General features: G+C 35.9%; 1 protein-coding gene across 2 annotated transcripts in view; it reads left to right on the forward strand.

Moving 5' to 3' along the window:
* Positions 1 to 15,278, forward strand: part of Tmtc3 (transmembrane O-mannosyltransferase targeting cadherins 3) — a 66,786-nt gene extending 51,508 nt beyond the window's left edge. Inside the window, exons 16-17 of one of the 2 annotated variants that reach the window (XR_002390148.2) lie at positions 222 to 310; positions 14,591 to 15,278. The gene's annotated coding sequence lies outside the window, so the exon portion shown is untranslated. Of the gene's footprint in view, positions 1 to 221; positions 11,245 to 14,590 lie in introns of those variants that run through there. The other variant, XR_015443507.1, reaches the window with a different exon arrangement.
* The last annotated feature ends 398 nt before the right edge of the window (positions 15,279 to 15,676 follow it).

The following is a 15,676-nucleotide window of genomic DNA, read 5'->3' on the forward strand; positions in this document are numbered from 1 at the left end:
CAGGAAGAACTTTGGAGGTGAAAGAGGAAACCTATTTTTTTTTTCTTAGCTATGGGCCTTTAGTAGTGACCTCAAGCTGATAACTTGATTCCCCTAAAGTCCTCTTAGCAAAAGAATCTACCTTGTGAGTTTATCAGGATAATTAAGTGTAATAATAACAATGAAAAATTGTTATCATTGTACTTTTCAAAATATTTAGCATTTGATTTTCTGTCTGACAGACCTGTCTTTTAACATTCTCAAGACCCCGAGGAGAAACAAATGGAAGTCAACATACCCCATGTCTGAACTTTCAGAAGTTTATAAAGTGGTATGTATATAGAATAAAATACTTTCAGATAAAATATATTCTATCCAGCTACACTAGAAAATTCATGTTTAATCAAAAGCCTAGAATAATACAGTACTCAAAGAGCAATAGAATGATGAAAAAATAGTATTATGTGTTGCCAAGTAGGTAATGTGATTATAGTATGTTGCTGATATGAAGATAAACTTATACAACTTTTGTTCAAGAATGTGGAAATTTCTTGTCAAGTTAAATGTAGTAGAATTACCAAATGACCATGCAGTTAGCAAGGGAGATAAATTACACATACACACATATGCATATTTACAGTAGCTTTATTCACACTAACAATACTGGAAAAAGCTCAAGTGTCTATCAAGAGGTAAATGAATATTTTTGTATACTCAATAAAATGTTCTTCAGCAAATAAAATTTTAAACTACATATATAAACAACTACATCTGAATCTCTGAACAAAAGAGTGTTATTTACATAGAATCCCAGAACAGATTAAATAAGTGGATTCCTAAAATGGCAGAAGCAAAGGAGCATGGGAGAAATTTGGGGAGCGATGGGAATGTACATGACCCAGTAAGTCTCACAATGCATATTTGTTAAAAGATAAAGACAAGAGTGTTCTTAGCAAGATTTTTTTCTGATAACTCCATCCTCAAATTATGAAAATTTGGATGGATATTTAAATTATGGCATAGTCACATAATTAAATGCTATCATTCAGTGTATGTGCACGAACTACTGCTATGTGCAACAATATGAATGGATCTCACAAATTTAATATTGAATGAAAAAGCCAAATACAAAAGATACTACTGCATGATTCAATTTATATGAAGTTTTGTAAGAAATATATTCTATCACAAGATAATGTTTGCTTTCAAAATTGAAATGAAGTTTTTATTGGGAGAAGTTAAGAGTGCACTTGGTGTTCTTATATTATTTCTTTCTTATTTTTTATTTATTTTTTATTTTTTTGGTACCGGGGATTGAATTCAGGACCTTGCGCTTGCGAGGCAGGCACTGTGCCACTGAGCTAAATTCCTGGCCCCTTATATTATTTCTTGATTGGAGTGATATTTGCTTCTTTTCTGGATACAAAACTTCAAAATGTTCAATAATTATATAAGGTATACTTAAGGAAATGGAAAAGCAGTATAAAATTTTAAGAGAAATGTACACAAAAGAACCCTACAATCTCCTGTTTATTGTAGTTTTTAATAAGTAACAGGGCGGAGGATTTAGCTCAGTGGTTCCCCCGCTTGTCTCGCAAGCGCAAGATCCCAAGTTCGATCCCCGGTACCAAAAATAAATAAATAAATAACAAATAATATAGAGATTACCTGGAAGAATGTACAAGAAAATTTTAATTTTTAAAACATGTTGAGATACACAGCAGTGCCTTAGTTCAGAAACACTTTTTGCAAACAGTTTGGTTCACAAACAAAAGTGTTTGCCAAAATTTTGTTTTCGTCTGTACATTCTACTTCGGGTAACACATAGGATAAACGCCATCTTTCTTTCCCGCACGAACACAGATGTAGCCGTCTTTTCCAAAATCGTGGAACAAATTAAGTTCATGAACTGCGGTACCACTGTAATTTAAATATAATGGCCCTGATCATATTTCCAGTGTACAGTGTGTTAAGTTCTAACGTACACACACCTGTGAAATCATTACAATCATTGCAATAAATGTTATCTTACCACCCCCAAATATCCTCATGCCTTTTGTAATCCCTCTACACCAATTCTCCCTTCTAACTTTAACCTCAAACCTACTTTCAGTTGCTATGGATTAGTTTATATTTTCTACAGCTTTTATGATAGAATTGTCTTTTTCTGACTTATTTCTCTTAAAAAAAAAAAAAAAGATGTGTATTGGATGTTTTGGGATTAATTAAATGTACTATATAGCATTTGTTTTGTAGCCAAGAGAAATTAGACATAGATCTGACTCAGTGAATTATGCATCAAACAGATGTCATGGGCTTAGAACTAAAAAGAGCAAATGTTTTAGTTTTTATTTTTGTTTTGTGAATCGCTTCTCGGCCTTTTGGCTAAGATCAAGTGTATTTTTGTTTTGTGGTGCTGGGAGTGGAACCCAGAGCCTGCCACATGCTAAGCAAGTTCTATAGCACTGACATATACCCCTGCCTGTGTGTATAAAATGAATGAGACTTTGTGTAGTATTGCTTGGAGGAAGGGATTTGTATGTGACACATTTAGAATAAGTAAGATGCCAGAGCTTCCTGGAAAGAGTTTCCTGGTCTTTTCCCATTGGATTTGACTGAGAGGCAGTCTTAGACTACAGTCATAGCAGCTATCTCCATAGAAGAAGGTATGAAATCCTGTATTAGTAGAGCATGTGGGGTCAACAGAAACAGTGTCCAAACGATATTGTTTGGTCCCCAATCGAACTGTAGTGAAAGCCAAAAACTGAATTTTATACATAGAATATGTATAAACATGTACTTATGTTTTTCTTCATAAACTTTTGAATTGGGTTTCCTGTCATATGATATAGAATAAAACCTACTGACACATTTAAAAATTTAAATGCAATTACATTTTGTAATTTGAAAAATACTTTTAGAGAAGCAGCATGTTTTTCTGGAGTGTGTCTGAGATAATCAAAGACAGATTAAAACTGAAAAGACTACACCACAGGAGGGAATATCAGGACATTTTTTTTCATATTTCCTAAATTTTCTATCTTGTTTTGAAAATACACAGAAAACATGTGTAATTGCTATGCTATATAAAAGGTCCTACATGATCTTTCTCTTCCACTCTCTTCCTTACTCATTTCACTGCAGCTCAATCAGCCTGCTTGCCAAACTCCCACCTGGGGACTTTTACTTCCCATTATCTGTGTAGAATGCCATTCTCTCAGATATCCACTTGTGTTCCTAAACTTATTTAGATTTTTTTCTTAAGTGAAATCAATTACCACATGCAATAAAAGCACTGAAAGAAAACATAAGGGTAAAACCTGAGAAAGAGGTAACGATTGATTCTAGGAAGAACAAAATAATAGAAGGGGTCCCAGTTCTTGAAAAGAATTATTAAAAGTGAAGAAGGAAATAAATTAAATCTCATGGAAGTCCAATATTTAGCACACTATTTTCCCACTATTGATCCTCCTAGTGTCAGCATGTAGGAGGGCAAACGGGGCAGGTTCTGGAGATTTTGTAGTAAAGGACTTATAATTCTGTAAAAAGTGTGTGTTTTCTTTAAAATAATTCTTTCCTCTGTATCATGCTCTCCTTTTCATGTGCTTTGCTGTTGTTGTTGTTGTTGTTGTTGTTGTTGTTGTTGTTATTTCTTTGTTCTTAGTTATCTTCCTACCAAGATGACTTAGACACAGGAAACAGTGAGGAACGTCAAGAGATCTTCAGCAAGTATGACTCAGGTTCATCTTACACACAGGTAGCCAACATCTCACTTACTACTTTAAGGTGTCGTTGGAATGTTGAGACATAGAGTTGTAGGCCTGAGTTCACATGCAGAGAAGTGAGAAAGGAACAGGCAGTGCCTACTCATCCCTAGAAGCAAAAAAAGAAAAGCATAAAGAAGGCTCTGAGAATCACACTAGTATAGAAATAGAACACTGATGAGTTGCAGGGGTGGTCTTTGAAGCTTTAAATCATGCAAACATCTTTCTGTTTGGTGTGTGGTGCTGATCAAACCCAGGGCCTCATTTGCTAGAAAAGTGCTGTACTACTGAACTATATCCCTTGCCCTCATGCAGACACATTGTGAAGCTAGATTTTGTTTTCCTTTTGTAGTCCCAGGGCTCCTGGTTAGTGTGGATTGTGTCAAGGGTTTACAGAAGCAAGAGATAACTTTAAAATGACTCAGTAAGAGGGATTTCAGATACTCCTGTGGTGGCTAGGCAAGTTTGTGAAGTTATATGCTTGGTGAAACAGAAAAGGTGGGTCAATCAAGCCACAGTTATTGAATGGAAAGGCACTGAGTCACTGACTTGCAGAACTTACTTCATTTTTCAGCCTTAGAAACTATGGAACTTGGAATGACTATGCTATTTCTAACAACTGTGCTACTTCATATTTCCTTGAGTTCTCCAACAAATCCCTATCACTGCAAATACATTGGGCCATGGCTCTCACACATTTGCAGGTGGCCTAAATACCCTTAGTAGTAAGTACAGTACTGAAAATCTATGTATTAATAAATAATTTGTAGTGGGCATTACAGGTCTTTAAGTCTGTGTTTTTCAGAAATATAAATGACAAGATAGAATTTAATAAATTTATTTTTTGTCTATGATAGCTATATATTTAGAAAGTTCTTGGGGACAGGGATTTAGCACAGTGGCTCTGCGCCTGCCTTGCAAGCACAAGGTCCTGAGTTCGATCCTTAGTACCAGAAAAAAAAAAAGTAAGTTATTTGCTAAATATATTGTAATTGAGAAAAATTTAGTTAATAATAATCACCTTCTATTGACAGACACTATTCTGTGGGCTTTAAGTACATTTTCTTCTTTGATATTCACATCTAAGAGAATGGACTTATTATTTCTATTTTCAAACTGATAAAATTGTGTTTTGGAGAGGTTATGTAAAAGTCAAAGATATATGGCAGATTCAGAATTTGAACTCAGATGTATAAGAATCAGTGATGGCAAACATTTTAGACACAGTAGCCAAACTGCAATCCAAAGCCAGTATTTATCATAAAGTGCCAACACTACAATTAGACCTGAAAACTGAGGTTTTAGTTTAGAAAAAACAATTCCCACATTAACATCTGTTGTCTTAAAAGAAAAGCAACGTGCATACCGTAGGTTTGCCACCACTGTATCAAACTGAGATTTGTTCATTCCACTGCATGTGTTGTGAGTTTATTCGTGAGTACTCATTTTAAAACAAACATTTAATTGAATAATAACAGGAGCTATCATGTATTTAGCACCAAGTACATGCTAGGTATTTTGTTAATCTACAGTTTTTGTCATATTTATTTGCTAGCATACAAACTGACATGTAAATGCCTAAATGTAAAAGAGTACATCTGTTTAAACAGATGACCCTAAGAAAATGTGTTATGTACATGTACCAATCCCCAGTGGATGTAATTATTATGTACTAATAAAAGTAAAAAGAATTCCCCCAAAAAAAATTTTTTTAAAAAGATGACAATGACAGAGGGAAGAAGAGGATGCAAGGAGAGCCAGTTTGAGGGAGAAGTGCTGAGCTTGAAAAACAATGCAGGGAATCCGTCTTTTCAACCTGTATCCTACAATTTGATTTACAAAAATAAATAGACCAAGCTGCATCTTTTGGAAAATTTGTTGTATACAGAAAATCAGGAGCACTGAGATATATTCTCAGCCCATTTTATTTTATTTTTGAGATAGGGTCCACCTAAATTTTAAAGTCTGGGCTCAAATTTGAAATCCTCCTGCCTCAGCCTCCTGAGTAGATGGGATTACAGTCCTGGGCCACTGTGCCTGGCTGAGACTAGATTTTTACTCATCCTTGTATCCTTACCTCTTGGCACTGTCTCTGGAACATGTAGTAAATATTTATAAAATGAATACATTACAAGGTGCAAATAAAATCTTTGGACATATTGAGTGAAATTATTCAATCAAAGTTATAAGCATGTAAAAATTACATATTTGGAAAAAGACTACAAGGGATTCCAAAAAACTAGTTTTCATTGAGTGATAGAATTACAAATAGGAGGGAGAAGAGAGGGACAGGAAGGGAATGGGATGAAAAAAGAATTACGATGTGTTATGCTTATGCTATGGGGAACTGAGCTGACTAAGGATAAGCAGCTTCAAGGAATCTGCCTCTTAGCCATTCTTTCACATGCTCATTAGAGAGAATGCTAGGTAAAATCACGTAGATTATTTGTATTACTTGTATTCTCTTTCTCTCTTCAGTCCTACAATCCACTACTGTAGCTCTAATGGCATTACTTTGGAACTCTAATGGTACATGCAAAAAAAGTCCCATTATTTAATTAGAGATTTTTATATTTTACAGGTGAAGAATATAAAGTTCAGGGAGATTAACATTTGCCCAAATGTGTATTGTACAATGAGGTATATAAAAACAACAGGATAGATATGAATAAATAAGTTTATGAATCATTTGTGCGTCTTCTCCAATTAGTTATGAGTTCCTCTAGTTCAGTGATTTAAGTAGGCTGAATAACATCTCTCATAGAAATGCACATCTGAATCCCTGAATCAATGAATGTGTTACTTTAAATGTCAATAGCATCTTTATAGATGTGATTATGTTATGGATTTTGAAATGTAAAGATTGTCTTCGATTACCTGGGTGGGCTAATATAATCATGAGGGGCCTTAGAAGATAAAGACAGGGATATCAGAAGCAGAAAGAAGACTGACAACAAAGAGGATGTGACGTGCTTTAAAGATGGGAGGAAGGGCCATGAGGCGAGGAATGTGGCCAGTCTTCAGAAGTGGGAAAAGGCAATGCAATAGATTCTCTTAACCCTCCAGAAAGAATGCACCCATTGTGACAGCTTAATTTTAGATTGCTGACATCCAGAACTAAAAGAGAATATGTTTGTTTAAGCCACTAAGTTTACGGTTATTTGTTATAGCAGCAATGATTACAATGATTTTTATCTTACCTTAGAAACAGAAAGAACTAGGATTCAAAATCCAGATCTGCTTCTTTCAGTTCATTCCTTTGTGAACATAGAACTCTTTTCCTGCTTATTGCTTGTCCCTCTTGGGCAGCACTGTGTAAATATGACCCTTCTTTTCACAAATCTATCAGCAAACTTACTTGTTTGGCACTATATGCCAAGGGGTATAATTCCAGTGTTTTAAAAATAATATATATCCAATAAAAGGACAGGTTTTCAATCTTATAAGGTATACTCAAGTATTCGCGTAAGTAAGTGAAAAACTTAGTCTTTGAGATAGAAATTAATGAACTCAACATAACAATGCATAGAACTGGCCATTAGTAAATATAAAGTAGACTTAATGATCTAATATGAAAACCATGTTGCTACCAAATTGTCTTCAGGATATCCATGTAGACAGAAGTGTCTTCAGAACCAAAGGAAAAGCAAAGAACTTTTTAAAAATATTGTTCCCAATAAATTGGATAAATCCTTGGTAAGACAACTTTGGGCTTATTGATTAGGAACCAGTGCTGACTTGCTTCATCAAGCACCTGCAGATCCTAGTCATTTCAGCCATGAAGAAACCATATAACAAATATTTTTAAGTGAGTGAATAAAATTCTTCTATCAGGCATTTTAAAATTACAAGATTATTAACTAAAACAATGTACCTTGAGCCTCCTGGCCTCTCCGTACTTGCAGTGTAGCTGGAGCTGGATCACTCCAGAGGACCTCAGAAGGCCTGTGGAAGGCCTGTAGTCAAGCTGGGACTGCCTGCATTCAGACCCAGCAGCTTTCTATAGCTAGGCTGGCATGTTCCCGTGGCACATTGTGCCACCTGGACATTAACTTGGCACTGATCAAGGCCTGCAACACTGGCATCATCTGTCCCCTCAGCCCAGCTTCCCAATTCATGGAGCTGTGGAAGGAGAATGGTTAAGTCCGAAATGAAAGTAAGTTGTCGGAACTGCTCTCACAGAACTCACAAACAGCAGGCAGAGTGAGACCATTAGGAATATATGCACATCCATGGCAAACTTTGTTTTGGACCCCTTTGTCTACCAGCCAGTCACTGTGACTAAACACTAAAGAACCTGAGATAAAGCTGCGCTCTTTAAAGCCCAGAACCAAGCCCACTGTGGAGCTGGAGCTAAAGAAGGGAACTCCTCTCAAGATCACCCCAGATAATGCCTACACAGAAATAAATGTGTGACAAGAACTTCCTTTGGCTGGATTAAAAGAACATTTACAAAATAGTGCAAATGGGCAGCAAGATCTTTGCACCTGGGAACTTAATTCTCAATGAATGATGGAGAACAATACTATCTTCCTGCTTTCAAGGTAGAAAACGGTGGCTCCTTGGATAGCAAGAAGGGTGTGAACCTTCTGTTATATTTCTGCCTGCTGTAAAGAATTCTGAGATGCTATAAATTTTGGTACAGGGCAGAGGATGGAAGAGAAGAAAAAGATAACAGGAGATTATTTTAACCAATAGCTTTAAGGTTAAACCAACGAAGGCAGAAAAATAACCTGCCCCACATTGTTTTCCTCTTTGATGAAAACTAGACACCAAACCTCTGTTATATTCTGCTTTCAAAATTAACTAACCAACAAGCAGAAAACACTTCTTGTATGTTATCCTCCTATCCCAAGTCAGGCAGTTCACATTGTCCTGTTCCTTTTACCTATGGACCAGTTCTGGTTCAATGTAAGCAATTAATGCTTTCTTCTCACCGAGATTTCATTATAAAATACTCCGGCTTCTAAGATCTCATGAACATTTGTCCAACTGCTGTCTTGCCATAGTGCTGTCAGTTTAGGGAATTGTTCCCAGGACCAGACCAGAGTTTTATTTTATTTTGGCTAACATCAAAAACAGCTCAATAAATCCCTTTTTTCTCCTTTTTTTCCTGAAATCTCTTGCCTCCTCCTCTGGATAGATAGATAGATAGATAGAATTTTTTTTTGCTTCGCTGGGGATAGAACCCAAGGCCTTATGCATGGCAGTCAAGTGTTCTACCACTAAGCTACATCCTCAATCCTTTATTTTATTTTGATACAGAGTCTTGCTGAGTTTCCCAGTCTGGGTTTAAACTTATGGTTCTCCAGCCACAGCCTCCCATGTACCTGTGAATATGAAGTCTAAGTTTTTTTTGATATGTGTCAAAAAAGACATCATGATCAGAACAAGGAAAGAACAGGATGTAGTGTTCACATTTTTTATCCAACAGCATTTGAAATCCATGAAGTTAGGAAGGCCATGGTAGAGAAGGGAAAGAACATCAAGTTAAAAAGCAAAATGGAGGCTCAAGAGGGAGTTTGGAGGTTTGATGAGATTCTGTTCTGGCAATGGAATCATGGTTGCTTGAGGTGACCTAGGCATCGAGATTCCCACAGAGGTCTTCCTTGCTCAGCAGATGATGATTTGTGGTACAACTGAGCTGGGAAACACCTATGTCAAACAGATGCTGGAAATGGTTGCACACAAATAATCGAAAAGCCCTACCCAAGCTGGACTGAAAGCAATTATGTGGCTAATGCAGCCCTGGGGGAAACCAACTACATCAAGCTGCCTAGAGAAACAGCCAAAGACGATCAGTCTCTGGAGGTTGTTCTTGTGTAGCCACAGCAAAGACTCCCATGTACCTCTTGTGATTGAGGAGCTTTACCTCTCAGTGCCTGTTACCAGCAATCCCATAGAAGTGGCCACATGGGTACCATGAAGACCTCCAAGTACTGCAGTGGGGCCATAATTGTCCTTGCCAAGTCTGAAAGCTGTGCTCAACAGATGGTGAGATACTGCCCATGTATCCCCATCATTGTTGCCATAGGAAATCACCAGTCAGTTTAGTGGGCTCATTCGTACTGTGGCATCTTCTCTCTGGTACATAAGGACCAGATCCAGGAGGCCTGGACTACAGATGTGGACCTCTGGATAAATTTGGCTTTGAATGCTGGCAAGGTCAAATATTTGAAATAAAATGTGAGCATTGTGCAACTGGGAAGATGCCCTGGCTCTAGTTTTTACCAATACCATGTGTAAAGTGCTTTCATGGACCCTAGAGCCCTTTCTCTATCCACTCTCTGATCCTCTCACTCCAATCCATCAATTAGGCCAGCAAGGCTTGTAGTACCCTCTTGGATGTAGTATAGCACTGGAGAGCTTGGACACTAGGAAAGATTAACACTACTGTGACACATGGCTACTTTAGATCCTCTTAATGTGGTATTTTTGTCCATTTTCTATTGCTAATAACACAATTTCCCAGACTGACTAAGAGATAATGAAAAGAGATTTATTCTGCCTTATGGCTCTGGTCCAAGATTAAAAAGAGTCACATATGGTGATGGGATTTTGGTTGGCCAAGTCCCCAAGTGGCATAAGGCATCAGGGGATCACATGGTGAGAGACAGGAAACAAATGACCAATCTAACCAAATTAGCTTTTATAGCGGGCTCATTTTTGGATAACTCATTAATCTATTAATTGCATGAATGAAAGAACCTATTCATGAGTCCAGAATCCTACCCTTAAAGGTCCCACTTGGTCCCTCCTCTATCTTGTAATGGGAACTGAATTTTGACATGAGTTTCACAGAATGCAGACAACATTCAAATCATAGTAGATGGTCCAGAGTCTGCTTGTCCATCATGTGACCCATCCAGACAAGCAACAAGGGAGGAATACAGGACTGGAGGTTTCCAGAACCTATCAAAAGAAGGAAGCAGCTCCCTCTCCTTTGCATTCCCTGGTCAGTTTCTGTAAAAAACAGATTCCCAGAGAACTTCCAGCCCCGCCCTAGTCCTGTCCTAGTCCTTGCTTACTTCCCTTGCTTTGCCACCTCTCCCACTCTGGCCTTGATGTGGTTGTGCTTTCCTGTTCCTCACTCCATGCAGCTGTCACTGAGGCAAAGGACCCCATCCTCCACCTTACATTTCCCCATGACTGCATCTGCCACCGGCCTGCTGCTGGAGAATCTATAGCAACATTCACAAAAAAAATGATATGGGTGCAAATACCCCGGTTAAGGAAGAGAATTAAAAAATAAACCCAGAACTGTATTCTGATGTAAAAATAACAATGCTGTCATCCAAGTACTGTGCCAAATGCTTTAATTGCATTATCTCATATAATACAGTAATCTAGTGCTATTTTCATGTCTCCCACTTAAGGAAGTTTAAGAATTGAAGAGCCAGATGCAATATGTATTACCAATGTATTCCCAGTAAATTCACATAATTTTCAATTTTTCAATATTATAAACACTGCTCAGCTGATATTCTTTGTATTTATATGTTTATGTATATATTTAGGATAAATTCACAGAAATTGAATTTAAGGATCAAAAAGTTCAAATTTATGATCCTGTTTTCTAATTACTCCCTTCTCAAAGGCTATATTCACTTACATCTCTAATAGTGTTTATGGGTGTATATTCACCCCATGTCTCAATATTTGGTGTTATGATTATTAAATCTTTGACTATTTTAATACCTCATTATAATTTTATTATGGACTTGTTGATTACTTTTGAGCCTAAAATAATTTATATATTTATTGGCTATTTGGTTTGAATTTGGAGGAATTTTTTTATGTATTACTTCTTTGTAAACAATTAGTCTTTCTTTTTTATTTGCAAGTGTGTGTTTAATATTAGGAAAGCAAGCTTTCAGAGATAATATTTATTTAAAATATTCTTCTAGGTTTCATTTTTACTTGTGATGTTCTTAGAATACAAAGTTTTAATTTTTAGGTAAATTCTATCAAAATTTTTCAACTTAGTGATTCTGTTATGACTAAAATTTTGATGAATGATATGACAGTGAACTTTACGATTCCCACGTAACTATTTAAAGTCAGTTTTTCCTTATGAAAAGACACTTTTAATGTGACCTTTATCACTTTTAATAGTGCTAATCTCTAAGTGATGAGATTGCAGGTGATTTTTATTTTCCATGTCACTTTTACCTATATTTTACCACTTCAACCTAGGTATTTTTCCAATAATCAAAGAAAAGAGAGGAGAAACAAAAATAAATATTTAAGAAGTAAAATTGACCAAAACAAACAAACAAACAAACAAAAAAAGTTATAGTCATCCCCACTCCAAATCTGATCATATACTCACGACCCAGTTTAAAAATACCTTATGGACTCATTTTTATTTATTATATGAAAATCCATATCTTGACCTCCAGAATCATTTCACATCTGGTCTTAAATACAATGTTGATTTCATCAACTAGTTCTGTATCCAATGGGCTTTCTGAATACTTTTTGGGAAAATGCTATGCCTTTTATCTACTCTGTTAAAGAACCTCTAATCTTTGGAAAACATCACTTCCCTGAAGGCTTTCCAGTCCCCTAAGAAAGCTGGAAATCTCTGAGCTTTGCTTTTAGGTGATTTGCCTATTGACTTCTCCTTCCTCCCACTGCCAGTCATATACTTATCAATTATGCCAGCTATGCTTTCTCTATCTCAGGGTTCAGAGAAATTGGCCCTAGAAGAAGCTGCAGATTAGGTGGAACAAAAGATATGTAAAGGACTGAAAGTGAGCCAAAATGTGATCTTCCCAAATGTAATTAGATATTCTTGTGCAAGAGTTTACACATCATAATTAATAATTTGAATGAAATCTAAAGTGACAATTTAAGGCCCTTTCTAGAGCAGTAGTGCACAGGAGGCTATGCTAAGAGAAAATTTAACAAAAAATGGATAGTTGGGTGAACAGATAGATCAATCAGCAGACATAGATGATAGATAATAAATTATAGTGTATAATTCTCCTCAGTTATAAACTCATGTAACTATGTTCATTTGCTATTTTGAAAGCACATGAAAATAGTCTCTTTCAAATCTTTTCTGAAAAAATTTGAATGTGTTAGGAGTGGTTATTTGTTTTCAAATGACATGCTAATTTAGATCAAATAATAGTGGCTACTTAGACTCCTACTTTCATTCATTCCTATTTCACTGAGCATGGCATTGAGTTCAGTGGATCCATCCCTTATTTTTTTACTGTAAATTTGTACTTTAGCATAGTAGGAGCCAGCTGTGCATCTCAACACTTTTCCCTGAGGGGTACAGAAAGCAATTTATGTGTTTTCAAGGTGTGTGTATGTGTGCAAAAGTGGCAAAATGGGATTTTTTACTCACATTATTCTCTAACCGGTTTTGCATATGTTTACCCAAGCATCACAGGGGGTCCAATAGACCCACACCACTCCAAGATTTGTTTAAAAAAGCTTTCTTTTGATTTTTCTGATAGAACTATCCCAATTCAGTACAATGGCACATGAAAAACCAGATTTGCAAGTTTTGAAAAAAAGTGAAAATGAATCATCAGATTATTCATGATTATTCATGAATTGATGAATGGATGAATGATGAAGATGATCTATTATGATAAAATACATGTTTTTATAACAATAGAGTGGTGTGGGTATATGACGATGATGATGATGACTTTGACATTGGCCATATGAGCTAGAGTTCCTGTGACAGTGAAATGCAGCAACAACCAACCAATAAAGTCGCAGGGAATACAGACCTCCTTAATTTAGATGATGGAGAAAATAGCAATATGAGTACATATTTGACTAGTCAAAACATTGCAAAATGGCCACACAACCAAATGGAATGAGCCAATATTAGAACTAGGTTTGAAAATATACTGAGCATCTTGGCAGGAGTGAAACATATTGGACAGAATACCAGCACTGCCATTCAGTGTTAGAAATTGTAATAGACAAAATGCTACAAGATGCTGTGAAATACACAAAGGGTGAAATACAAGTGAAATGCTCTACACCAATAACCATATTCAAAAATTATTTATTATGACACCTCACTAGCTGAACTGAAAGCATTCATAGATCTGCTGTACTTAGCAGGGATTTCTCATGGTAATAACAGGAATGCAAAAGACATATGGAAAAACAATCAGTCAAAATATAGCATAAAAATTTATGCCCTGGTAAATTCAAAGACTAATTATACTTTCAATGAAGACATGTACACTGGAACTTAGCCATCAGGTCCTTATTTGTGTAGTAATAAACCAAATGATGTTGTGAACAGACTTGTTGTTCCCATCTCTCAAACTATTCAGAATGTGACATTTGACAATTGGTTTACCAGTTTCCAATTGATGTTACACTTGCTAACAGAGCACAAGTTGATCAGCACAAGAAATGTACACAGGAATAAAGCAGAAATTCCAAATGAAATGTTGCAATTTCAAAACAGAATTGTATAGCACAACCTTTGGATTTCAGAAAAATTAACATTGGCCTTGTATATGGTAAAGAAAAACAAACTGGTACTATTGATGTCAACATTGCACCATGATAGAAATATTGATAGGGAAACCTGGATAAAATGGAAGCCTGAAATGGAAAATTCCTACAACAAAACCAAAGGTGGAATAGATGTTTTTGATGAGTTATGCAGCAACTATGATGTTACTCAAAACACAAAGCATTGGCCAATGGTTGTGTTTTACCCAATCCTAAACATGTGTAGTACAAATAGTTTCATGGTTTAAAAGAAAATAACCCATGGAGAAATTTTCTTAGAGGATGTGGACTGGAATTCATGAGATCATTTACAGCAGAGGAAAAACAAAATGTTTCTGTCCCAGAAACTAGGCCAAGAATTGTGGAGCACACTGGTGAGCTGACAGGTGAACAGGCAGGTGCAGCATCCCAAAGACCTACTACAACTATAAGAAAACCAAAAAGATATCGACTGTGCTCTACAAGAAAGGTCAGGAAAATAAAACATATGTGCTATCAGTGTAAGTGATACTTGTGTATGGAACATGCAATTGTCATGTGTGAGGACTGCATTGGGTGTGACAGTTGAAGCAAAGATTATTTCTGTGGTGGTGTTTTATTTGTGTTTACATTGTAGTTCACATAGGCTTTTATTTCTGATGTTGTTTAGGTAATGTAAGCAAGTAGAGAGCTTATGTAAAAATGTTGATGCTTATTCTAAGCACACATTATATATTTGATATTTTTATTGATATCTTATTTCCCTGCTAAGTGCATGTTGTACAATGTAGTAGGAAGCTCCTGAAAAAACAGAAAGAGAAATGACAAGAATGGCCTGCCACATAAGAGAGAAAAGCTAAGCATATGTGTTGTCAGTGTAAGCAAGACATGTGCATGGAACATGCAGTTGTAATGTGTGAAGACTGCTTTGGGTGTGACAATTGAAGCAAACCTTATTTTTGTTGTATAGTTCTATTGATATTATCATTGTAGTTCATATGTGAATTTATTTCTGATGCTATCTTTTAAGTTTTCTAAGCAAGTACACAGCTGATGTAAAAATGTCAATGTCTATTCTATATGCACAATGCATATTAAGAATTTAATAGTTTATTTTATTGATATTTTATGTTCCTGTTAACTACACACTGTATGATATAATAAGGAACTCCTGACAAAACAGAAAGACCAGTGAGATTCAAGTGTGTCCTACAAAAATATTAAAAATTTAATACTTTACTTTTGTGATTTTTTTTCCTGTTAAGTAGTCATTGTTTAATAAAACTCATAAAATTAAAAGTAATAATTCATCGATAGAAACATTGTAAAGAATATTTCTGTGAGACCCCATGTTTATGCACCTTTATGACAAAATTAGTGTTAAAGGAAAAAGAATGTGATCAACTGACAATCAGCAAGGTATAGCAGAATGGCAAAATATGCCATTCCTG

The sequence above is a fragment of the Heterocephalus glaber genome, unplaced genomic scaffold, assembly GCF_053883595.1.
Source record: "Heterocephalus glaber isolate CG9 unplaced genomic scaffold, H.glaber_assembly_v1.0 deba00001572, whole genome shotgun sequence".
Lineage (NCBI taxonomy): Eukaryota > Metazoa > Chordata > Mammalia > Rodentia > Bathyergidae > Heterocephalus > Heterocephalus glaber.